The sequence below is a fragment of the Syngnathoides biaculeatus genome, chromosome 12 (genome assembly GCF_019802595.1).
Source record: "Syngnathoides biaculeatus isolate LvHL_M chromosome 12, ASM1980259v1, whole genome shotgun sequence".
Taxonomy (NCBI): Eukaryota; Metazoa; Chordata; class Actinopteri; order Syngnathiformes; family Syngnathidae; genus Syngnathoides; species Syngnathoides biaculeatus.
This window is the reverse complement of record NC_084651.1, coordinates 16067668-16094285: the sequence shown is the minus strand read 5'-3', so window position 1 is coordinate 16094285 and position 26618 is coordinate 16067668. Positions and strand designations below refer to the sequence as shown.

At 40.6% G+C, this 26618-nt stretch overlaps 1 long non-coding RNA gene across 1 annotated transcript in view; it reads left to right on the top strand.

Annotated features, from left to right (window-relative positions):
- Positions 1 to 24333, top strand: part of LOC133510226 (uncharacterized) — an 81819-nt gene extending 57486 nt beyond the window's left edge. The window contains exon 3 of the long non-coding RNA XR_009797552.1: positions 23752 to 24333. This is a non-coding gene — a long non-coding RNA (uncharacterized LOC133510226). The remainder of the gene's footprint in view (positions 1 to 23751) is intronic.
- Positions 24334 to 26618: the final 2285 nt, after the last annotated feature.

The following is a 26618-nucleotide window of genomic DNA, read 5'->3' as shown; positions in this document are numbered from 1 at the left end:
GGGCTCCGGGAGCCATTTGCAACCACCAAAAGAACCAGGTATGGCTCGCGAGCCATAGGTTCCCAACCCCTGACCTACAGGGAGGGAAGTGTTGCGCCACATATGCCAAACAGAATGACGGTGGAATGCCTTGCCCATATTTTGCAGTGCACTGGGTGTGGGTGTGAGGTCAGGGGTGAGGCCCAGAAGTGTTTGTGTTCGGGGAAGGTCTGGACAGGGTCAGAAGGTAAAACATGAAGTAAAAGGAGTGAGTACAGATAGTATAGTGTTGTTTGATGTTTGAAGAGTTGTATGTTGAAGGTTTGTGCGGACGACTTTGCGTGAGTGTTGGTGTTAAAACATTTCCAAACTGAGAAATTGTATATATAAAAAGATACACTCAAGAGAACACACGTGTGTTTGTTTATGAAGTAGATAACAAATGGAGAACTACATGGTGTGGAGATGACTATTGTATCTGCAATGTTTAGCAATAATGTCATAACAATGAGTCTTGCTAAACTACCTGACTTGCTTTGACACATCATGGACAGTTTAAGTAATGCATTAACAGACACAAAAGTGCACTAAACACACACACACACACACACACACACACACACACCACACACACACACACACACACACACACACGCATGACTGGGGTGAATGCGTTTGTGTGTTGCTGTCAGCAGGTCAGTCAGATAACCACCAGCCTTCTGTCAGATCCCAACAAGTGGCTGACTTGTCACTTCAACCTACAGACGCCGCCCACCCACATCAACACCACTAGTACTGAGTGTTGAGTCGCCAGGTCTCTGGATAATGTCACGCACACACACGCATACACACTTTCACGCATTCAATCCATTCCAGAGTGATTCTCCATCTCAGTGCAAATAACCTAGGATGTTTCCTTCTTCTTATGCTGTCCAAGTCTGAAATAGATCACCTCCTGTTGTGATTCTTTATCCGTCACAGCTGTTGCTTGATTCTGATCAGATCCTGTTTTCCTTCTTTAGGTCAGCAGGTCTGATTCTCTTGATTCATTCAAAGCATGCACTCGGCAGCATGTAAGCAGATAGTCCGGCCCACAGAAAACAAAAAGAGCTGCAGTCAAAACCTCCATGATAACGTAAGGAAAAGCCTGAATATAATACTGCAGATGGAGATAAAGCAGAGAAATTCTCCTTGGCTAGCTGTATTAATGTTTGTTACTTCCAGCCACGTCTTCAAAGATGTTATGGAGTTAAGATGTTGAAATGTTACCCATTTAAGATTATAAATGTTTAGTTTAATTTAGTTTTACTCAGGTCAGCATTGCAAATGAAAAACTACTCTCAATTGCCTTATCTGGACCAATAAAGTTTAAAAAAAAGTGTCTTGGGGTAGAAGTACCTCATATCTCTGGTGGACCATGGTTTTGCAAATGGATACATTTCAATAACAGGTAGACCCATGTTGCATCAAGTAGTTAACATGCAGTGGAAAAGTGTCCTTTGCAAAATCAAAAGAAGATTTTAGTGAGTAATGTTCAGTCTTTTGATGTTCAGTCTGTACAGTTTTACTGGTACCCCTAAAGTTTTAATACAGGGTATAATCTTCAGAAGAACAAATCTTCGTAATGAACGAACTGAACTAAATCATGTTATGAAATTATTTTTTTTTTGTTGCTGCTGTGAGGCCAGCTGGTTTATGGGAGTGGAAACGGAACTGCTGAAGCGTTTTGCCACACACTTCTGAAACTTCAGTGGATGACCAATGAGCACCCAGCATTTGGGCAGGGGTGGGACTTTATCAAATGTACAGCCATGTGAGGATTAGGATTCCTCAGGGTTGTCACTCACTTTGGGAAGTGACCAATGAGCAGCGAGAGTCAGGCAATTCCATACGGGTGGGGGAGGGACTTAAGTGAACTGAATGATTTGTTCAGTGAACTGGAGGACTCAAGAACTAAAGCGGGATTAGTTAAGAGAACTGTTGCATTGGTTAACGAAAGAACTGAAGACTGATTCGTTCAAGGGAGGGACTTAAGTGAGCTGAGTGCTTTGTTCAGTTTAACTGATTTACTGGTATACAGTATTGAAGAACTGAATAGTTACCTGTTTGGTGACTTCTGTACTGAAGAACTCAAGAACTGAAGAGTGAGCAGTGGCTAGATGACCATTATATGGTGCAAAATATCTATCTATCTATCTATCTATCTCTATCTATCTATCTATCTATCTATCTATCTATCTATCTATCTATCTATCTATCTATCTATCTATCTATCTATCTATCTATCTATCTATCTATCTATCTATCTATCTATCTATCTATCTATCTATCTATCTATCTATCTATCTATCTATCTGTGCGTACTTAGTTCTAAGGCACTGCTGTTTGCAGGTACTGACCCAGAGGGCTGGTTTTTGATACGAGTGATATCCCCCCCCCCCCATCTGTTGCCGATGAACCCAACAGGTGGCGCGCAGAGCTCATACACTACGAAGTCCTATTTTGTCAATAAACCAAAATCTCCATCAGTACATCCCTGGTGACGATCTGTCATGGAGCCACACTCAAAGGGCGTCATACAAGGCACATACTTTGGACATTAAGTTTTACAGAGGCAAATCTGAACCAGCACTCTTGCTTCAAGCTCCCAAACCCACCTCACACCCACATGCACGCAAGTGAATTGCTTGCCTGTCTGTCTTTTTCTCATGCTTAAACACACACACATGCAAAGTCCTCCAGCCCTCAGGTTGGAGTGATTGATGGCTTCAGGCAGGGCCTGGTTGCAACCACAGACTCAGAGAAACACACATTACTCACCCCAAAGATAAGCAAATGGTCCACAACCCGCCAGTGGCCCTAAGTGGTATGCAAACACAGTTAAAACTGGCCGTGAATGAAAAGATTTCATTACCTTGCCTCAAGGCGCCACATATAAAGGACCAAAAAAAATTTAAATTTGTCTGTCTGATGGTTTCATTCAAAGTTAGAGAATAAAAAAAACGTCTTTGGCATAACGATTAGACTACATTTAGGAATAAAAAGAACAATATGTGGGAACTGTAACTGCGAGAATCCATTGTTTTCACTGATTGACATTCATGTCAAGTATGCAGAGCCTAGCACGGTGTTTTATGTTGCTCGGTTGACCAGGTTGGCCTAATTTTGGGAGATTCCAAAATGTTTCCCAGCATAAGAAAACAGAAATACCAATATTCACTTCTTATCAAACCGTGCCCATGACAAAATAATTGTTAATTCACCTTTCTGTAAGCATACCACCTGAACAAAGACGAGCCACTGATAGTGAAGCGCCCCAAGCGCGACACCATCCAAATGGTGGTCTATTGAATTCATGAAGTTCATTGTTCATGGATTATTTTCTGCTTTTAAAAGCAGATAAAAGGTAAAAGGTTAAACAATGTTTGGAGCACCTGCACAATTGACAAGTTAGGTTGAAGAGGAATACTTTGCTAACTCGGTTTTCAAAAACCGAGATTAAGGCTGAAAAATGCAGGTTCTGTATTAGTATCAGTATGTGTTTGTCCACAACAGCCAACTACACTTTTGTCTGCTCTGAGGTAACCAATGTCCTTATATCATCCATAAAATAATGGTAGGCTGTCACTAGCTGGTGGGCCAAAATGCTAATTGTTGATTGTGATTGTAGTTCTTCTTAAAATGTGAGGCCCATTCGCCTTCTGTGATGCTGAAAAGTAGTATTGTATACAGCCAGGAGTAAAATGCTTCACTTGAGCTCCGTGATCATTATGCATTTGATCAATCTGCTGTAGTATTGCATTATTTTCTCGTGTCAATATGGTACGGAGGTCATAGCCTTTCAATGCATATTGCAAACGCTTTTACCTGCTTCTTTTTGAAATATAGTTTTCTTAAAAGTTCGACTGTACTTCCACATTTACACATTGATTATACATGGAAAAGCATTCTCTCTTAACTGCTAGTTACTGCTGAGGCTCAAGTGGGCTCATACCTGATGTGGTGAGTTTATGATCTAACCCTTGCACGTCTTGCAAGAGACAGCTATCGACTGTTGACTTTGGTATATTGACCTCCCATTCAGTTCAATAAAAAAATAAGAATCTGTCTGCATGTTTTGTGACCCCCAACTCCAGTATTTCCATACAATGAAGACTCCAGACCAAGAACGTCCTGGAATGCAGATCGTCCACAGAGGCCATTTAAATTCAGTTTTTCCCCCAGTGCGAACTTGGCTTGCTTTTGAAAAAGAGGTGGCTTAAATATAAAAACCAAGCATGTGGTCTGGTACACATCTCCAACTGACTCTTATACATTCTTTTACAAAATAGGAGACAGCAAGCAGATGAATACGCATGTACGGTGGGTCCGGTACCAGCCCCCTCCATCCATCACAATCAACACAAGCAGCCGACCTGATGGGCCCCAGAACACTTGGGGCCACTGCTTGATTGTTAACACTGTGACAAGCGCAGAAAGAAAGAGTGGACAGCGTGAATAAGGGGAGAGGACGGGATACTGAGAGCATGGGGGGTAGTTAGGGGAGAGGTGGAAAAGCAGAGGGGAGGAACGCCGGAGGCCCTATTTCCTCTCTAATGGCCCCCAAATGAGGGAATATGACGGAATGCTGCTCTGCGAAGCAACTGACCCGAGGGAAAGTTAGCTACACCCACCTCCAGGTCTTTATTTGACCTGGGCAATACACACATGCACTGGATAGGGCCCCCCATTAATTGACAAACGCACATCCACATGTTTTAGCATACATTTCAATATGACTGAACGAAAAGGATGAGTATAATACGCCTCAGATGAAAGCCAAGAATATTTTCCTGGGCGGGGGTTCTTGGCTGTACACAGTCCCTGGTTGAGTCGGATTATAACAAACAATCAGAAAAAGATCTGCTAAACTGTAACAGTGATTGTCGGTTCTTTACCTCTCAGAAATCGTTTGATAACAGATTATGAATATTTGCAATGAACCTAGTTTGTCTAATGTCTTTGTTATGTCCATATCAAATAAAGTCTTTGATGTACCGCATGGTAGATCAACTAATTAGAGAGTTGGCCTCACAGTTCTGAGGACTGGGGTTCAAATCCTTACCTCACATGTGTGGAGTTTGCATGTTGCCTCCATGGGTTTTCTCTGGGCACTCGGGTTTTCTCCCACATCCCAAAAACATGTATTCATTGGAGAGTCTAAATTGCCTCTAGGTGTGATTGTGAGTGCAATTGTTGTCTATCTCCATGCGCTCTGCGGTTGGCCTGCAACCAACCAGTTCACGGTGTACCCCGCCTCCTGCCCGATGATGGCTGGGATTAGCTCCAGCACTCCTGTGACACTTGTGAGTATAAGCAGCTTAGAGAATGAATGAATGAATGAACTCTTTGATTGAAGTTAGTACAGTATGTGAAAAGTTGTGAAATATTAGTTTTGAGTAAAATGTATGTAGGCAATTTATTCAAATTTTTTTACCTGTAACCACTTAGTAACTCCATATAATAAAGTAATGCTAGTAGTTCATTATTTTAATTTTCTTTGCTGATTGGCTGGGAGGGTTCTTGTTGTTTTAGTGAGACATTTTTTAAAGTTATAAATTAGTGGTCTCTGCCCTATAAAGGGACGCATAATGCTTAATGGTAAGTGCGTAGGTGTAGACATTCGTTTCTTAATAATTTTCATATTTTCTGTATTTCTTGACAAGAGTGACTCTATAATTCATCAAAGCTTTTGAGGGATAATGTTACAAGTCAACCATTCCTTATTGTTCTTGCCTAAAAGAATGGCAAAAAAAATAACCCGTCACCCACATTCACTGTGCCTTCCGGACCCTGTGGCGAACGATAGTGTTTTTTATTGTGCTTTTGCGTAACTTGAATCCAACTTTGTGTGTTTGTCTCATCCTCTCTCATCCCCTCCTCTGTGTAGGCTGCTTTTTATTGGGAGGGAAAGCAGGCCTCCTTGTTGAAAAGGGCAATGTGATGGGTGAGAGAACCTGTTTGGCAAAACAGAGAATAGATGTGCAGGTGTAGCCTCTGGGCCCCCTATCTTTTTTTTACAATGGAGCGTAACAAGTCCTGACTATATCCTCTGACAGCCATTTCTGACAGGCATTACATCTTCAAGGATTGTGTGGAATTGTGATTGTATGGGGTGATTTTCCATGGCTTCACACTCTTTGTTCAGAAAGTGGATGCCTGCGTGCGTGCGTGCATGTGTGTTGAGAGGGGGGGAAAAAAAAACACAAGAAAGCTTTCATTTTTACACACGCATGACTTGAGTCAGTGTAACTGAGCTGATAGTACCAAATGACCAAACCAGATGTACAAGTCTATGGTAGAGACTCCCACAGAGTGGAAGAGAAAAAAACCCAAATGTGTTCAGTGTTTGTACTGTGACTTAAGAGAGAGTACTTTTCAAAGTTACCTGGTAGGCTCTACTGTACGTGAATGTTTCTTACATGTTTTTTCTTCATGAACCCCAGCACAGATCTGTAGTAGTTCACTCTCCTGTCAGTCGCATGTCCATTTAATGTGGCTGCCAGTCGCTGTAGCAACACATCTTCACAGTGATGAATGTGGCTGAAATTGCACCTTACCCTCACTGCATCTGGAGGTGGTTTGACATTAACCTCTTGCTCGAGGGAACTTCAGTATGTGGTTGCTGAAGTGGATTGAGCATGTCTTGAGGCTGTTTCTGTGTGTGGGCGTACATGCTTGTAAATCACGCTGAAAGATGAAGGGCAAACCACAATGGTAAGCTGTAGCACTGCAAGAAATTAGGCTGAAGGGGGAAGAACATATATAAGCCTGCCATAACACCCACCAAAGGTGTGACACGCCTCACACTAATGGCACACTAATTATTGGTTGGCTCAAATAATTGAGGTGCAGCAATTTGAGACAGAATTTGAGGCAGTAAAGCCTTTACCGGCGGGCCAATTTCTGCTGAATGCAGAAGGCGCTCCACAAGGCATACACAAGGGGATATTCACTCTATAAAAGAATTTTTCAAGTTACTGCATGAACTCCATTAAGTAAAGTCCAATCCAGATGTGCATTCATCAGTAAACCACCCCCCCACCTCCACCGCACCCCCACCTGCATAATATCATATGGCATTAGCGCACAGAGTGCAGAACATTCTCTGAGTAGTAATTCACATCCTGTACATAAACGCAAATTATGTTAAAACGGTTTTGACCAATACAATTAGACAGTTTAACTATATATACTGTATATCTCAACCTTTGTCCTAATCATTATGTTAACCAATTCCTATATTCTTGTCAAAGTTTCAACATTCAAAGTCCCAATTATCAGTTCTAGGGTCAGTGCTTTCCTTTTCTCTTTCTGCTAAGAACCAGCTTTCACGCTCTCCTTCTTCTTCGACACACAGTAGTTGAATTTCCACTGGAACCCTTTAGGTGCTGTGACCGATCAGCTATGAAATTCTTTGAATGAATACTTATAATTGTTTTAAACCGGATGCCCTTCCTGCTGCAACCCTTTGCATTTATCCAGAGTTGTGACCGGCCTACACTTTGCCCTCGCTTGCTTGTGTTATATGTAATGGATACGAATGTTAAACTCCATGATGCAAGAAGTAAGCTGCACTCAGCATACCACGCCCTTTTACCACTCTTTTGTGTTCACTTTCACACTCTTATTCATTTTGATTGTGAAACAAGTTAATAATGATGTTGCAAGTAGTACAGGAATTCAATTACTTGAGATCAATTGTTCAGCACAATAGGGAGTCTGGAAGAGAGATGAAGAGAATAGAAGCAAAATGCAGCAGGTGGGGGAAGTGTCAGGTGGCCAGTGTTGTACCTGAAAAAGTTCAATAAACAATACTTCATGAACTAATTCACATTTTGGGCGAATGGGAACTGAACTTAGTTCCTTTCTGATGAACCTTATTGTGAACAGCCCTCAATTAATTTTTATTTAATAGTGATTGTGGTCGTTGATTGATGCAAGTTTTTGGGATGTGGGAGGTTAAACTGAAACTGAAGTGCTCAGAGAAAACCCACTCAGGCACGGGAAGAACATACAAACTCCACACAGGCTGAACCGGGATTTGAACCCCGGTCCTGAGAAATGTGAGGCAGAGACTCAAACCAGTCACCCCTCCGTGCTGCCCGTTTATTCATTTATTTATGATTACTTTGTTTTATGTTCTCAGATAGGTTCTATGTCAACTGTTTGTTTGTTCTCGTGCTGGAGTGGCTCCAACTACCAGAGAAAAAAACGCTTGTGTGTTTTTGAGATGCTTGGCAAAATAAAGAAGATTCTGACTCTTATACTGAAAATCTGGAAAAATAAAAGTGAACATTAAATGAAATGTTAAATGTGATAATTTTTCAAAATAACTAGTAATAACAAAAACAACACAATTACTTGATTGATTGATCGATTGATTTTAGATGGTTTAAAAAAGTTGTGGGAAGTTGTGTGACTGGTTAGCTAATCCTCATCACATTTGTGAGGATGGTTTCTAATTTGGCTTTTCCTGTGTGGTTTGCTTGGTACAATGTGGGGAATGTGAGTGTGAATATTTGTTTCCATGTGCCCTGTGATTTTCTGGAGACTAGTCCAGGGTTTACCCCACCTTTCTACCGAAGCTGGGGACAGTACGAAAAATGGATGGATGGATGGATGGATTAAAAAAAAAGTCCACGAATTTCAAAATTTGCTAAATTTAGATTTTTCTGTTTGCAGCTGCCCGAGGAAAATGTATAGATAATGCTGAGATAAAGTACAAGCAAGGGTTTTTAAAATAGAAGTGAGACCAGCCATGAGGTGCAGTTTGCAGATGGCAGCAATTACAACTGGTAGAAGACAAGAGGCTGAGCTGGAGGTGGCACAATTGAAGATGCTGAGATTCTCTTTGGGAGTCACAAGGATGGACATGAAATGAATACAACTCATCAGAGAGCTAGGGAAAGGTCTGGAGACAAAACTAAATAACTGGAGGCCAGATTGTGATTGAGGTTTGTACATATGCAAGGAGGGACTGTGGCTATATCGGTAGAAAATGCTGAAAATGGAGGAAGCAAAAGTAAAAAAAAAAGAAAAAAGAAAAATATCTATACAGTAGTTGTACAGCAGGAGTTTCAGCAGAAGATGTGGAGGATACCTAGAGCTGGAAGAAGAGGATTCGCTGTGGCTGAAAAGATTTCACGGAATAAACAATTGACATAGGTTTTTCCCTTTTTATAGATTCCAGCACTCCCTCAGCCCTTGTGAGGATAAGTTGCTCAGATAATGGAAGGATGGGTGGATGGGTATTCATAAGACAGTTAAGAGAGTTAAAATATGAGCAGCTTGTGATGGAAATAAGGATTTTCCTTTGTCACTACAATATTAAACCACATTTGAAATGCCAATGTTTCGAAAACACAAATGACCTTTGACCTTCCTCCAGTATGTGTGCATTTGTGTGCATACTGTATGTGTCTGACCTAGTCCCAACCACTATTATTCAGTTGGCTACATTTCAATTACAGTCAGTGATTTAGAAAAGAACACTGTCTCTCTGTACCTCCATTTTCAAAATCTTCAAAGAGATTTATTCATTTTATTCTGACCACATGCTTAGTTTTCCAAGGGAGGACAATTACCAAGAAAAGCACGAGTGAAGGCACAACAACACGTCTCAATTAAATTATTACGGTCAGTGTTCTACTTGAAAATTGAATGGCAAATTACATAATTCAATTGGAAATCATGCAACAGGGAAAATCTCATTTGGATCAATGGAAGGTATTGATGTCAAATAAATGGCATGTTGAAATGTTGAGATGGAAGAGAGAGAGTAGAACTGGGGAGGGAGTTGAGAGAGGAGTCAAAGCACTGTGGAGGCTCTTTGTCTGCGATGAACTACAGAGGAGCAAAGCTTGGCCTGCTTCTGGGGTCTGTGGGTCAGCCAAGGCTTGAGAAGGAGCCAAGAGTGCAGAAGCGGCCGGTCAGCCCCGTAGTGACACAAAGAAAGCTTTCTATGGACCGCAGGTCTGCAGCCACCCGGGACGTGCGATGGGGCCGGCAGATGACAAAAGCGGGGCTCATTTACATGCAGAGAAAACACACAAAGATGAATGAGGACCGTCTTACATAAACCTTGCAAAGCCTAAAAATGTGTCCTTCCACCAGGCTGCTATCTATTCCACATGTAATGTACTGTTTTACGTTTGTGTTAGGCAAGCCTGTGTAGGCGTTTGATGCTGTATATTGTATTTATCACATTTCTTAAACTGCATTAATATAGATTAACAATTAAGGAAGAAGCAGGTTGCTCCAAAAAAGTGGACGTGAGCGAGATGTGATGGTGTGGATGTTTGAAAGGAGTCTTACTGAGTCCATTCATTTGAATAATCACAGTGAGGTGCTTATCACATTTTCGTAACAAGCTTGGCTTTTTCATCCACGGGTACATTACACATTACAAATATCATATGTTTAAGTAAAATGCAATATTTGATGCTTTATGTAGTCCACTTTTTTTTTTTTTTTAGCTTGGGGCAATGTGGCAGCCATTCGGTGACTTGCTTGGTCAACACCCAGAAATGTATTTTTAGCGTGAGTGAAATCTATGTACATTTTGGTTGGCTTTAATCCATAACGTTCTAACAGCGTGCACCGATGATGCAACTTTTAAAAATTTTAAATCCCAACAAAAACAGTTGGAGACTGATCTGATCTGTTATTCATGAAAAAAAAAAAACCTCCCAAAGCATGCACATTGTTTGTTCAAACGGGATCAGCCGCATCGCTCGAGGTCCTACAGCCTTCATTTATTAACGTGCCAGTGAAATTATGTAAAAAAACAGGTCAGTCTCTAGGTCAGAAAATATATATTTTTTTGCCTCCTTACTTGAGTCCATCATGCTTTTCCCCTTCTGTTTGTGTATGAGGTGTGGTCTGACCTAACCTTTGTGAAACACAATCAGCCCCAGGTTAATTTACAGGTAAGAACATGCTACATTCATTCAAGTAGCATTTGGGAAAAATTGTACTTATCAGAGCAGTATTAATGAAGCATACTTTGTACTTTTACTTGAATATTTGTGAAAAATATTGGCCTGCTCCATGGTACTTTCATTTATCAACAATTGGGTAGTTGATCTATTTTTAGGCATTTTAAGAGCTTTTTAGCCACCTTGGTGACCTCAACCCCAGAGATAGGAGATCCTGCCTCAGAGAACCCAGACTTTCCCTCCTCCTGAGAAAGCGTGTTGGTGCAATGGAGGTGGTCTTAAAAGTATTCTCCCCACTAACACAAACCGTCGCTAGTTGAGATCAGCAGCACCCCATTTGCACTATATACAGTGCTGATGGTGGATTGCTTCTCACTCCTGAGATGCCAGATGCTGAACCAGAATTTCCTCAAAGTCGTTTGGAAGTCGTTCTCCATGGCCTTATCAAACTCCTCCCGTGCCTGAGTTTGAACCCCGTTCCTCGGAACTGTAAAGCAGATCCTCTAACCGGTCACTTTATTGTGCCACCACTTCCCATTTATTATTATTATTATTATTTTATGTTCATGCTCCAATTTAAAAAACAACTTAAGTTACCCACAAGTTACTTTTCACTTAAGTATTTTTTCCCATGGATTACTTTCTTACACAAGTAAATATTTGGATGACTACTTTTTACTTTTAATTGAGTCTCATTCCAAAGTAACAGTACATGAGTACTTGAGTACATTAGATGGCAACTCTAACCACCTCCGCAGATAACTGAAATATTTTGGATCTAATGGGAACTTTCTTTCTGTGTAGCTAGCAATATGAGGTTGTGTTTCAAGGAATTATATAATGCGGTGTTGAATTAATTATATAGTTCAGCATAGTAATACATGCAAACACAAGTAGCATACAAATACATATGGTATTCATACAGTGGGGGGAAGACTAGGTTCCCTAATAGCTAATCTGAGTCTGCTAGCCTGGAATTCAATCAATATGATGCGATTTGAGGCATGGTTAAAGCTGCCCTGCTCAACAGGACACTCACAAAACCGGTTTTGAGTTTGCTCTTATTTCAAAGCATTTCCTGATGTGGACCACACTCCTCACTAATGAGCACTCAAAAGACCTGCACTTAAAAATTGTTGGCTTTCATGAAACTGGACAGTTACAAAGACCCGCTAAACCTTCGATTTTGATCTATCCGTGGTGCAACTATTTTGATGAAGAGAAAATTTAAAATGGTGAAGAGGTGTGCTAGAGCAGAGCAGAATAAACATTTAAGGGAAAAAAGAACCCTAGTGTTTTGGCTATAGACAATCAAAAATCTCTGACATATGCTAACTTCCCTGTTAAGAAATCAGTGATACAGTAAGTAAACCTACCAATCGAATGAATGTCCATTAACTTTATCTCAACAAAGAATGGAGTAATGGGAGGCTGCATGTCTGAAATTTGCGAAAGAGCATGTGGATGTTGCACATTGCCAGTGGCAAACCACTCTCTGGATAGCTGAAACCATAGTTGAGTTGTTTGGAAGGTACACACAACATTGTGTGGACAAAAAAAAAAAAAAAAAGTACAGTACACCACCATCAGAACCTCAACCACAACTGTGAGGCATGGGCAAGGGGGCATCATGGTTGCTCAGACAGACCTTTTGAAACTCAACAGTATGTAGGTTATGCAAAAAGCCTACGATCCAAAGCATAGAAATAAATCAACTACAGAATGGCTTCAGCCAAAGCCAGTCAAAGTTCTGTCCTCATAAGAGAAATCCACTCCAGACATTACAAGAATACTTCTGAACTGAAACGGTTTTAAAAAAGAGGAATGTTCCAAAATCCCTTTTAACTGTTGTGTTAGTCGAATTTACATCTTTGGGAAATGTTTGTTGAAGCTACTGATGTTAATGGAGTAGCAATTGAATCTAAAGATTCATACACTTTCCCAAATGGCATTGCAAATATTGACGTGTGTTCAGTGTAAAATATGAATTGTGTGTTTTTTGTAAGAAATCTCTTTGTCTAATCTTGTGACTTTGATCGATACAAAAATCCAGGTACCCGTATTTCCAAAGGCATCCACATACAGCAGTGTTCATAATAACAGCACTCCAATGTGACTAACCAGATAAATCCCTTCTTCAGTATATATTTTGATGCCACATATCAAGCAAGTTACTAGTAGGTATAGTAGGCTCTCAGAAAACCAACAAGACCCAGCATCCATGATATACACATTCGAAAGGGTGTGCAATTGGGCAATTTGTTGAAATGGGTGTGTTCAAAAAAACTAAATCCAAAATGATCTGTAATGGCTTAAAATGGACAGCAAAACCAGAGACAAATGGCAGAAAATGGAAGACAACCATCCAAATGGAACGCAGGAAAACCAGAATGGCAAAGGCTCAGCCAATGATCAGCTCCAGAATGATCAAAGACAGTCTGGAGTTACCTCTAAGTACTGTGACAGTGAGAAGACGTCTGTGTAAAGTGAATCTATTAACAATAATCCCCCGCAAAGTCATTATGTGGAAAAAAAGGCATGTGCAGAAGAGGCTACAATTTGCCAAAGACCTTTTGTGGCCAGATATGAGTAAAATTGTTCTTTTTGGGTCCAGGGGTCACAGATGACCCCCAAACTCTGAATTCAAACCACTGTTCACAGTGAACACAGTGAAGCATGGGGGTGCAAGCATCATGATATGGGCACGTTTCTCCTACTATGTTGTTGAGCCTATTTATCGCATACCAGGCATCATGGATCAGTTTGCATATGTCAAAATACTTGAAGTCCTGTTCCCTTATGCTGAGGAGGACATGCCCTTGAAACTAGTTAACATGCAAAGTCTTGGTTCCGAACCAACAAAGTTAATGTCATGGAGTGGCCAGCCCAATCCCCACACCTAAATCCAATCGAGAATTTGTGGGTGACATCAAAAATGCTGTTTCTGAAGCAAAACCAAGAAATGTAAATGAATTGTGGCTTTTATGTTGTTTAAGAAATCTTGAAGTGGAATAACAGCTGAAATGTGCCACAAGTTGATTGATTTATAAATAACTGTGGTCATACAACTAAATATTTGTGTAGTGATTCAAGGGATTGTTAAATCCTACAAACAGAAAAAAATGTACAAAATTGTTTTGAATTTGTAAAGTCAATGGTGTTTTTTTAAACACACCACTTTCAACAAATTGCCCAATTCCACAGTCTTAAGACTTTGTATCTCCTGAATGCTGGGTCTCCTGCACCGACTGGCAACTGGTTTGACATGCAGCAATAAAAATTATACTGAAAACGTGGCTTAATCTGGTTCGTCGCAATGGACTGCAATTACTTTGAACACACAGTTTATTGCGACTTCATGTAGTGGAAAACAAATGTTTGTGTTTGCATGTATTTTTAAGCTTTGTTTTTCTTTAAGAGGAAAGATGACCCTCCTAAATCTGGCGTGCGAGTGAAAGAGTGTGAGTTGACGAAGGTCAGCTGAAGCGTGTCCATGTGCATGTGTCATTCATAGCCAATAATACATGGATGGAAGGTAAGGTGATGCACAAGGGGGTGAACAATAAACCCTGGATGAACTCCACCTATTAACATACACATTCATACACATACATTCACTGTCTCCCTTGGGCTCTCGATAACTGAGTCAAAGGCTCTGAGGTCAAAGTTCAGGGCCCTGGCTCATGGGCAACACATGGAAGAGATAAAGAGGTTCTGGATTCCATAAAGCTTGACCAGGGATGGACTTATTTATGGCTACATGGAAAACATCAGTACCCTTCCTTCTGTGGTCTACTCCTTGTCTGATAGAAATACAGTAGAGATAGAAACTAGGGAGGACTAGGGAGTCTGAAATGCTTCTTTTCCCTACTTAAAGTTACTTTCCAAAAATCTTCATCTCAGTGGCTCTCTGAAAGGCCTTTTCCTCCAAAACTTAAAAAAAAAATAATGAAACACTCATATATGTCTAAATTAGAGTCACATCGACGCTCAGAATGAGACTGAATGAGAAGCAGTGGTTTTGGTTTTGCACCGCATAAACGTTCAGGAAACTTTGCTCGTGGGACCAAAAAAAAAAAAAAAAAATCTGATTGAAAGGCACAAGGGTCAAGGTAGCAGTTTTCCGTATACATTAAACATTTCTTGGACTGACTCATGTGCACATTGTGACCTTCAATCACACTCTTGTCCCTTTAACACACTCACATAAGTGTGCCAAAATAAGGTAGACTGTAATTTATTATTTGTATTAGGACTTTGCATTGAAGTCTGTGTGCCTTTTTTGAATGAGTGCTTTTTATTTCTAAAACAATGCATCAGTTGCTGAATACATGGTTAAAAATGTCTTTTTCCAGGAGTCGACTTGTGGATAGAAAATAAAGCACTTATTGTACATGTCATCTCTTACCTAATACCACGTAGGTAGGGCTCAGAGACCTACTGAATGCAAATACATACATACAGTAATTAATTTTGTGACGCATGCTTATCAAAATCACGAACTCGTTCACCGGACACCATTCATCATCTCTGCATGTCGTTTTATGTGGTCAACTGAGGAGCCCCTATTATTTTATAAATGCTAATCCGTGACCAACCTATAAAAAGTCTACTTTTGAGTACCAACCCACAAGTTGAGAGTCACTGTTCTAGTGCTTAGTACAGCTTTCTTAGAGCTCTGAGGTTTTTGGTTCAAATCTCAGCTCAGGGCTTTACGAGATCAACCAAATCTCATAATGAGTCAGTCTCAGGCGGCACGATGACCCACAGAGTCACACGTCTGGCTCAGAGTTTTGGGGACACTGGTCAAGACTGGCTTCGCCTGCATAGAGTTTGCATGCTCTCTCCGGGCGTGTGTGGTTTTTCTCCAGGTACTCCAGTTTCTTCCCACATCCCAGAAAGATGCATGGTAAGCTAATTGAAGGTTCAAATAGGTTAACCTCCATTTTGCGCACTTCTTGTCCTCCGTTAGGTTGCAAGCTTGGTGGCGCTGACTTTTGTTAAGAGGTACACCCTGAACTGGTTAGCAGCCAATCACAGAGCAAATACCCTGTAGGCGGCAAAACATTCACAATCATATTACGGGTGACCGATGCGGATGCATTTATCAATAATTGCATGTGCAATCTATTTTTAGAATTTGGTTTTCGACTTTCCAATCGGGTGCTGTTGCTCCAATCCAGCGTTGCCACAGTGATGTTTGACTCAAGTTCACCAAACAAAGCACACAAGAAAGACATATCTGTAATTAAAGTCTTCCATCGGGCTTCGGAGACCGATCAAGGTAACTCGTGAGCCGTGGTTGCTGCTCGTATTTACATTCCAGACTACAAAAAATAACAGCTTTAACGTGCAGCATAGTTTAGTCGCTGCCCAAACGTCCATATTTCAGCCCAAGTCGAACTTAAGAAAACACCTTGTTGCAGATGTTTTTGCTGTTGTTTTGGCTGTTCATATGGAAACATCAGCCCTATTTTATAATCATAAGTAACTATGCATCTTCTGAAGTATGTTCCGTTTCATTCTCTCACTCTCCCTCTCTCTCTCCTTCACACACACAAACCCACTTACACACCACACACACACGCACACACACACACACACACACTCACACACAGTTTCTCAACGGATTGGGTGACCTGGCAGCAAGTTAAATGTCATTTCCAAGTCAGTCACATGCAAGTTTATTTCAACTCCACCTCCACTCTCAAAAAGATAAAAAATAAATCAGTTCATTTCTAGGTCAACCTTAAAGTATTAGTTGTATTAAGTATTAAAGTACATTTGTGGTTTTCCAAGGATTTTATTTATTATAGTTTAGATTGTGATATTGTGCAGCAAATGAATTTTCACATTTTTCTATTTAGCTCTTTTTATTTGATTTGATGTTCACGATCTTATTAAAAAAAAAAATAATCATAAGCTACTCATTAGTGCGATCGCCTGGCAACAAGTCCAGGGTGTACCCTGCCTCCTGCCCGACCATAGCTGGTCGAGGCTCCAGCAACCCTGCGACTCTTATGAGGATAAGTGGCTCAGATAATGGATGGCTGGATGGAAGTTACTCATTAGTTACACAGTACTTGAGTATTTCTTTTCACTGAATACTTTCTTACTCAAGTAATTATTCGGAGGACTACTTTTTAGTTTAACTGGAGTCAAATGATTGAGTACAGCAAATGTACAGTTACTGCACTCTTATTTGAGTACAATATTTGGTATATCTGGTAAGCGTACATGATGATTTTGGGCAATATTCTCCTGTCAAACAATAATTCTTTTTTTTTTCCCACACCTGGCTCGCACATTTTCAAAATATGCACATTCCTGAAATGACTTGACACACCTACCACGCATAACCAGCTCATGCGTACACAAAGGCCCATGAGGTAGAACTCATTGAAGTCTGAGACTGGCTGTAACTCCTGGAGCATTGAGCTTTCCTGAGATTTATGAATGCCATAGAAATCCATTTTGAAAATCTGTCATAAAATGTGAAATTAACTTCTGTAGTGGATAGAGAAGCTAATCATCACTACTGAGGCGTGTGAGATTTTTACGTGAAAACCACTCCAACACATTTTGTAGGAGAGCACGTTTTTGATTTAGTAAGAAAGAAATCCAACAAAAGTAGTGCAATCACAATACTGTGCTTATAACTGAACATATTTGGTTTTCCATCACACAAAACCGATTGAGCCAGCCGTTGTTTGTCAGCCGTGCCCTGCAACCAGCTTGCGGCACAGCAGCTGAGTCACTTGAACAGATTTTATGACTGCCTTGGATTAAATAAAAACAGATTATTGAAAATCAAATACATCATTTCACCATTCTGATGCCTGCAGTTAATGTGAGCGGTACTTTGAAACAAATTTAGTTAACCAAAGTCGCGTCACCAGTCGTCAGAGCAATAAGCGGGATTAAAATGTGCAATATGATGTCGCTCCTTCACGGGCCACTAGACTTTCAACAGTCTTGAGAGTGTGTAAGAGGAAAAATGGTCAAGTCCACAGGAGAATGCACGCATGGCTAAATTTGACAGAGAACGCCCACATTTCAGGGTTTGCTACACCCGGAGTGTGTATATGGCGGGAAGGTGGGTAAATGACAGATTTGACTTAGCGGGAGAAGGGGCTCAGCCAGAAAAGCATGCAGCAGCCTGCTTTTTCTGACTTAAACACAGGACAATATGGCCCTTCGTTGGGACAAGTTGTTAAAAATGTACATAATGACATAGGCTTTGCAGCTTTGAGTTCCCTGACCGTCATGTGGGCAGAACAATGAGTATTCTACATGACTATGTGCTGTTGTTGGCGTTTCCATTTTTGCTTGGTTGAAAGCAGTGTTGATGTGATCAGAAAAGTATCACAAACCAAACCTCTGTGAAAGTCTGTTGGGTACTTTGTCAGCGATAAAGAATTGAATCACTGAAGTAGAAGACAAACAGATAAAGGATTTTTTTCCTTTTTTTAATGAAAACTATACATCAGGAAAATAACACGACTCAACAGTGGCCATCTGTCCAGCTTCAACTGTAGTACAACATAGGAAAGACACAATCCATGGTCAATATTATGTGTGTGTGTGTGCGTGCGCACATCTGTCTTTGTGTGTGTGTATGTTATCATGTGAATGTGGCTCATCACTTAAAGCTCTTGAAACAATAGCAATGAGATAATGAAAACAGGGCTAAGAACAGCAGCTGATGGAGAACAATGCAGCAGTAATGGCTCTGGCACAGAAAATGGAGTTTACTGGTCATCATGGACGCTTCCTTCCTGTCCTTCTTTATCAACATACAGGAAAGACCCCCAACCCCACACACACACAAAACTTTTCCCCACCTTCACCTTTTAAGGCATCCTCTCATTTCATCTTTTATTTTACAATTGATACTACCAGATGCAATCTCTGACGTGTTCCTCTTCCGACACTATGCCATATCACCGCCATTGTTCTGAATACCCACAGGAAGATGAGATGTCCCATTCTTTCTTTTCTTATCAGCATGTTTTTGTTTTCATTCTTCCAAGGGAAGTGGGAGACGTTTCCAATGAGGGATGTTGCATGCTGTTTGTATCCCACTCCATTTCATGCTCTTCCATGTTATTACTTATCTGTGCTCATCACTGTGGTCCCTGACCCCCGGTGCAGAGAGGAAGGCCTAAATGAGGTTAACATAATAGTACAACTCCCTTTACACACAATCTTTGCTGACTTTTTTTTACCGCAGGAAGGCATTGTGTTTGCTCCCTGCCCTTATTTATCCGATATTCAAGTCTGATACTTTGAAAATGATAACGTGCCTTTACTCCCTGAGAGAGATGGTTAGAGGAAAAAGGAGTTGTGTTTGTAGTGGGCCCAAAATAAGGACAAAGAGGGACATCAAGGTTTTAAAGAGTTTCCTGAGATATCTATGCACTTTGATGCTTACACTGTGAAACTATTTAAGGATGTGGGAAAGTCACTACTGTGCCATGAAAGTTTTTGCTTTTTTAAAATCACCCTTCGTTTTTTCAGAACATCAAAGAGATTTTAATATCTCACAAATATGTCCAAAGTAAATATTAAATGCGGATTGTAAACAATTTTATTTACAAAGGGGAAAATCTATCTAACCTTGTCTTGGTCCTTTAATCTATCTGGTTGGCATTGGCAGCAAATACTGAAATCAATCAGTTGGGATGATTACTGAGAAGGTTTTTGCTTTTTGGCCTACTTTTCTATGCAATATTTGTTTTGTCTCAATCATATTGGGGAAGGGGGCGGGGGCATCATTAGGGGGTGGTCACCCCACTCATCAGTCAGTCACATAGATCCTAGCGTCAGTTACATTAAACAACGGAAAAGACCCCGTACTATTGACCACAAGTGGATAAAGAGTAAACCAATCTTAGACCATAACACTGCCACCATGATGCTTGACTTTGGGCATGTTATTTTTATTTATTATTTTTTCTAAACACAAAGTGTACCTGGATGGAATTTCTAAAAAGTACAACTTCTATTTTGTCAGGCCAAGGAATATTTCGCAAAAAGTCTCGGAGAAAATCAAGGTGTTTATTTGCAAATGTGACATAAATCTTTTTTTCTTTTTTTTTCACCAGTGGTTTTCGCCTTAAAGCTTTCCCATGGGCGCCATTTTGCGCAGTGTCTTTCCTAAGGTTGCGTCATGAGCACTGACTTTACCTGATGCCAGTGAAGCCTGCAGTTAATTGGAAATCCTTCTGGATTGTTTTGTGACCTGGATGAGTTGTCACTTCATTCTTGGAGTAATTTTATTTGGCCAGTGTTCCCAGTTCTCTCCATTTATGGACAATAACAGTAGTTTGTTACAGTCTCAAACCCTTGAAAATGGCTTCATAACCATTTCCAGACTGATGGATTTCAGTCACGGTTTCTCATACATCCATCCATTTTCTGAGCCGCTTATCCTCATGAGTGCTGGAGCCAATCCCAGCTCATTTGTCATTAAATATCTTTGGATCATGGCATAGCATACTTTGTCCGACAGGTACTTTCTTGAATAAAAAAAGATGGCGGTTAACAGGCCAATAAAATCTGGATATTTAAAACAGCATGGAGGTTTGCTTTCACTGTCATCATGGGAGACAAACAAACATTTTGTTTGCTTTTGTTCTTTAAACTTTCTGAGAATGAGGGAGGGAGAGAGAGAGAGAGAGAGAGAGAGAGAGAGGAGAGACAGACGGACAGAGAGACAGAGGGGCTTAATCCCAGTTTTGAGAGTGAGACAGGCTGTGCATAAATAGTGAGGAGAAGTTCAAACAACATCAGTATGCATGACACTCTATCCCCACAACACAGCAGCAGCCAGAAAAAAGCCCCTGAGATGCTTTTGTCTTTTGGACAAACAAAGGCTGTCTGAGTTGTCTTTTACTCAGGTTATAAAACAACATGTTCAAAATCGGTAAATTAATAACTAAGATGGGGATGAAGAGACACACCCAAAAAATATTTTTTTCTGTTTCCACCAGCAGAAATTCCAGAACATTTCACTGCTGTCTTGTTTTTTTTTTTTTTTTTTTTTAATTGCTCCACTGATCTAAGCCTGATTCCTAACTCAGTCCCAATTGGCCCTTCGTGGGTCAATTTGATTCGAATACCAACAGCTTAGATGGGCTTGAATAAACAGCTGGCTACGAGTGGGGCCTTATGTGTCCAAAATGGTTGAATGGTAACAATAGTAGTGAAGCTCAAACTCCACAACATTCCCACAGTCTTGGTCTCAAGTAGTCTCACACAAAAGAAGGACTTCTGCAGGCTAAACATGGAGATGTTATTCTTGTTGAAGTTACAGGGAAACTGGTTCCCTTGGTGTGGATGTCTGAGTAGGTTGACGGTCATTTGACAATGTTGGAGGATGGTAACCTGCTGCTATTTAATCAAAATGTCATTATTTTAACAAAGCCGGCATCTTATGAACAGAAATGTCGGGCTCACTTGTTGTATTTAAATGAGAACAATTAAGTTTGGGTTCATTATTCTTGATGGAGAAGCTTTCTCTATGAACCGTAAGTGGAAGAGCCCACTGACCCTGTACGGGTCTGTTAGTGCTCCATTTCTGCATCATGATGAACGGTTCAAAGTTTGAACAGCTGATTTTTGATGCACCATTGAGCCAATAGTTTCCCATTATTTGGTAAATACCCCAAGAAGTACATAATGATTCACTTCAGTTTGGTTTCAGATCTTCATCTCTAATCTTATACATGAAAAAAGGCATTGTAAAGGAAAGAGTGGAACTTAAAATCCCCCAAACAATTTATTCTTGGACACAGATGGCCTCTGATGTGTTCAGATTTCCAGGAAAGGAAATAATGGAAATCTCCCTTTTATACTATAAGTACAGACATTCTCAACATACTGGGCTCATTCATTGGTCACCAACTCTAGTCGCATCATCGCCAGATAGAGGAGCACTGAAATACTCAATTCTGGACACCGGGACACAAGCTTCAACAGTTGCAAAAAAAAAAAAAAGTGCCACAAAAGCCAGAGAAAAAAGCAAAACAGACATTCAGCAATAACTTTATTGCTGGCTAAAAAGAAGTCTAGTGAGATATTCTGATATTCCACATAACATCACACAGGAGGAACGTTTGATTTTCCAGGTTTTTTGTCTGGTTTGAGTCAAATTATTGGAGAATTTTTTGGATGACCTTCAGAACATTCAATTTTGAGCTTCCACAGTATGCATTTCAAAAACCTCTATTCGGGCTAAAAACACAAAACATCTGCATCGATGTTTACATCATCTTTACATCATATGGTCTCATACAAGTAAGTGAGTGCAAAGAAAATTCAGAGTAGAATTCATTTGTGGTCTCCACAGCTATAAAGAACATAAAGCCATAAAACAAGGCAACAAGGCAAGGCAAGGAGTCTGGGGAGGGATTTGAACCCATGGACAGGTGGACAAATGAGAAGCCAGAGGACAAAAAAATAACATGCCAAAAGGAAGGCAACAACGCAGGAAAATAAGAGAATGTGGACAGAGTCAGGCAACATGTGCTGCTGCCAGTCTCGCGTTTAATCCCCTTGGATTTTTTTCTGTTTCTCTTTCCCACGTTTGCAGTGTTAATTGATAAACACAGTCAGGGAACGGGACTCTTCCGTGACTAATCATTCTGGCTGCTGCTGTGTGTGTGCGCATATGCTTGTGTGTCTATATGAATCAGTGAAGGTGCCAAAGGGGATCTCTCGAGTCCAGTGCAAAAACACCCTAGATCCAGACAAAAACATTTTATGAAACAAACCCAATTCCTATTAAGTTGTGACATTGTATTCAGTATAAATAGAAACAGAGTACGATGGTTTGGAAATCATGTTCAACCTACCGGCACATACTTCAGCCCATAGAGCCGGAGGTATGTATACATTAAAACAAAATGCATTTTGAATCACATTCCAGTCAAATTTATTTGAAGCCTGAATAAGTTTCAACACCTAAAACAACGTGGAAGTCCTCAGACTGTCACAACCTGCATGGTTGTTGCTGGAATGTGGATGAAATGATTCTGATGATTAAAGTAAAATGTTTGCACATCTAAATCCAGCAGCCAACAAACGTATAATAGACCTAGACCACATAGAGCATTAAGTTTGATCACATATAATGTCCACCTTACATATATTGCCAACACAGCAATTATTATATTCGATTATGACCAACATCTGTCTTTGGCTCCTCCCTTGGCATCAACCAATCATACGATAGCATCAGGAACACACCCCTCTTGCTCACCCTCTTGACACTCACATAAACGTCCGGAGACTATTAAATCGCCCCTTAGTCATACTCCCAACCGCAGGGTTTACGCCCACGCTAGTCCCACACACACTGAGTCATTCACGACCTCACTGCTGACTCATAATCGGGAAAGAAGCGAGTTGGATCAGTTGTGACCGCAACTTCATTGCATTACTGAGCGGTCACTTAAAAGAAAAATAAAGAAACTATAAAAGATGTTGTTTTTCTCTTTTGCATTACATGCCATTATAAATGAGTCACAAAACTAATTCAACAACTGCTGGAAACAATAAGAAAACCTCAAATCAAAAAGAATTCAAGACATTGTGATGTTTGAGTAAATTGTTCTATGGGACGAGATGCTTTTTGATGCAACAGAAACGTGGTCAAATTAAGACAAAAACTGCTGACTTAAAAACATGAGATGATGTAACTGACAAAAATGCCGAATGTGAATTATACAAGCCTGGGAAATCTTTAATCTTTCCAAATTAATGTCTTTCTTGTCTACTGCCCTTTCAGGTTGCTCGAGGAGCTGTTGCCACACAGTCACCATTGTTGTCAGGGTTCTTTAACTGACGCAATTGGACACTACCCAGCGCTGGCACAACAAAAGCGCCACAGATGATCTATTGCCTACATTTGGAATCCTCTTGTTGAAGGAAATATGGAAATTGGACCAGTCTGTCATCGAATCAGGACTGTCCTGTGAGAGACAGCGTGGATATTATTATGGAAATTTGTATACCCACCGTTAGTACAACAGAAATTGTGTTGAGTTGAATTTCTCTTAGTCACACTAACACGGATGGACATCATGTGGTTGGACCTAGAGCTTTTTAACCATGTGAACAGCAAATTGGAGCACAAGAGAAAAGCTGGCCACGCAATCTGTTATGCCCTCTTTGACCATGCTGTGTGCAGTTTTGCAAAAAGAAAAAAAGCTTTAAAAAAGTATGCTTGCTTCAAGCTGTTTATCGACACTCACTGTTGAATTTGACTGTAAGACGAAAAACACATTTAATATATTTTGTTTTCTGTTTAACCAATCACGTAGCTTTGTCTTACAAAGACCATTAGCATAATGCTGACACCAAATTTGTAACACTGTAAATGAGCTAAAAAAAAAAAATCAATAAATCAAAGTTGAGGTGGTTTAAACGTTAAATAACACAAGACTGCAACCCACACATGCAGAAACATTGAAAAATAGGAAATATAACAATGAAATCTCGGGGTTTAACTTCATGCTTCCACCACCCTACTCCCCACGACATACTACATGGGAAATGGCATGAAACCTAACAATTGTACTATACTACACTGATAGTCAGTACAAAACAGTTCTACAGGTTTCACATCAATATAAGGTAAGGTGAGGACATCTGTGTCAAAAAAGCAGCTGTTGCATTTACAGAAAGAACCATTTTATGGTTCTTTGAGAGGAATCCATAAAATCAGCCAGTCGCCAATGACCAATAATCCTCAACCACCTCAGCCATCGGTGGTGAGTCACGAAGAGCTGCAGCTGGAGCAGATCATTGAACTTCAAAGTCCCTTAAAATACTAGTACAACAAAATGACCTCAGCAGCTTAGATTGTTGATGGTTTGATTTGGGATGATCAAGTGCCACATATATGGATAAAAAACAACTAAAAGCAAACAAAAAACAAACTCTTAAACACACAGTGATTGTCACCAAGTGCGATGAAGGTATCAATGCCCCCCCCCCTCCTTCTTCTATACACCTTACCTATTGTATTTTTGTTACTCATCTTTTGTTTAGCACACTCACACATAACAATCGGCTATGGTGTTGAAGAAGCTAATTCCCTAATGGTTGTAAATTGAACACTATTTATTCCATCCTGCATTATACTATCCACTTCCTCTTTGGGTCCAGTATAAACCAGTTGTCCTCTGGGAGACAAAGAAGACAAAGAAGTCAGTGAGACAGTCAGTCAGTCAGTCAGAGGACTGGCGAGTATTACGACTAATTGATGCAATCATAATAAAGGGCCAGTAAATCCCCACCATTAGCCTGTTATAGGAACAGGAAACCGAGGCTGGCTTTTATCACTTCTTCCTTCTCCATGCTGCTGCCTATACATGGGTCTGTGTCTTCACACACAATCAGACACACTGGTTTCTTTTTGCTTGTTCTTCCTGTTAGCTGTTACTTCTAGTTATGTGAATTAATATATTTGAATACCAGTTAAAGCACAACAGTATAGACTATCCACAGAGCTCAGTACAGTCTGTTTTACATTGTCTTTTTCTTTAGTCTTCTGTCTGGACATGGTGTCATTCCATTACTTCAGGGGGAATTCCCTTATTTTCTGGTCTCAGTGGCTGAGTCTGAATAAGCTCAGCTAGGACGAGAGCACAGAGCGGAGGTCGTATGTGTGGGGGAAGAGTGGGTGGCGCAGTAGCCAATGAAAAGTTGTTTTGTTGGACTCCTGCTGTTTGACGGTGGAGTTACCCTCCCAGGACTCATCTTTAGCCAGTCACACCCCCTCCGCCTTTCATATGGTAAGGATTCCCCAATGGCTATAGCACTCACGCAATTTCTTCGGCACTCCCGAGCAACCAACGGGACTAGCCACACAGCCCAGCCAGCCCAGCCAGCCCCAACTCTGTCATGGCAACCATTGCTACCCCGGCAACTCCTTCTACTCCAATGAACCTGTCCTAGCAACTGCTTTTGACTCCCAATCAGTTCAGGTTCATTTCTGATTCCCTCGCTGGAGGGGCGAGGAGGTGGGAACAGAAAAAATAAAAGAGGGATGAGCCAAAGTGTGCACGGTGGGATGTGCAGGTTATTGTGCAGTTATCACCCTCTATAAATGACACATAATTTACACCCCAAAGTTGTTTTGTTGTGACTTTTCATTTGCCCCATCAGGAGTCGCTACAGAGTGGCACAGTTTATGCCTGATGCCCACCCTGACGCAACCCAGCCATATTTATTTGGGCTTGGGACGGATGTCCAGTGGCTACACAGCAATTTGCACTTAAAAGTCGAAAGAAGAAAAGCACTTGGAAAAAAATCAATGCTTCTGAAGAGTTCTACAGCACAAAAAGTGAATTTTTTTCCATTTTTTTACATTGTACTTGAAACTAAAGGTGATTGTACACAATATGACACACATTAAGTGACAAATTGTGTTGTGGATCACGTTTTCGGTGGTGTAGGCACATTTGGTCGAATAAAAGTTGGATTGCCACAGGGTCTTCACTTCTGGATTTGCATTTGAATCCATTTGTGAATAGCTGGAATCATGCCTCTGTGAGGGGTGTCCAGCAGAGCTTTTTTTCCTGACTGTCTCTTTACCCATTCTTTTTCTCATTACTCTCATCTCCCCCCCACCACACCCCCTTAAGCTCT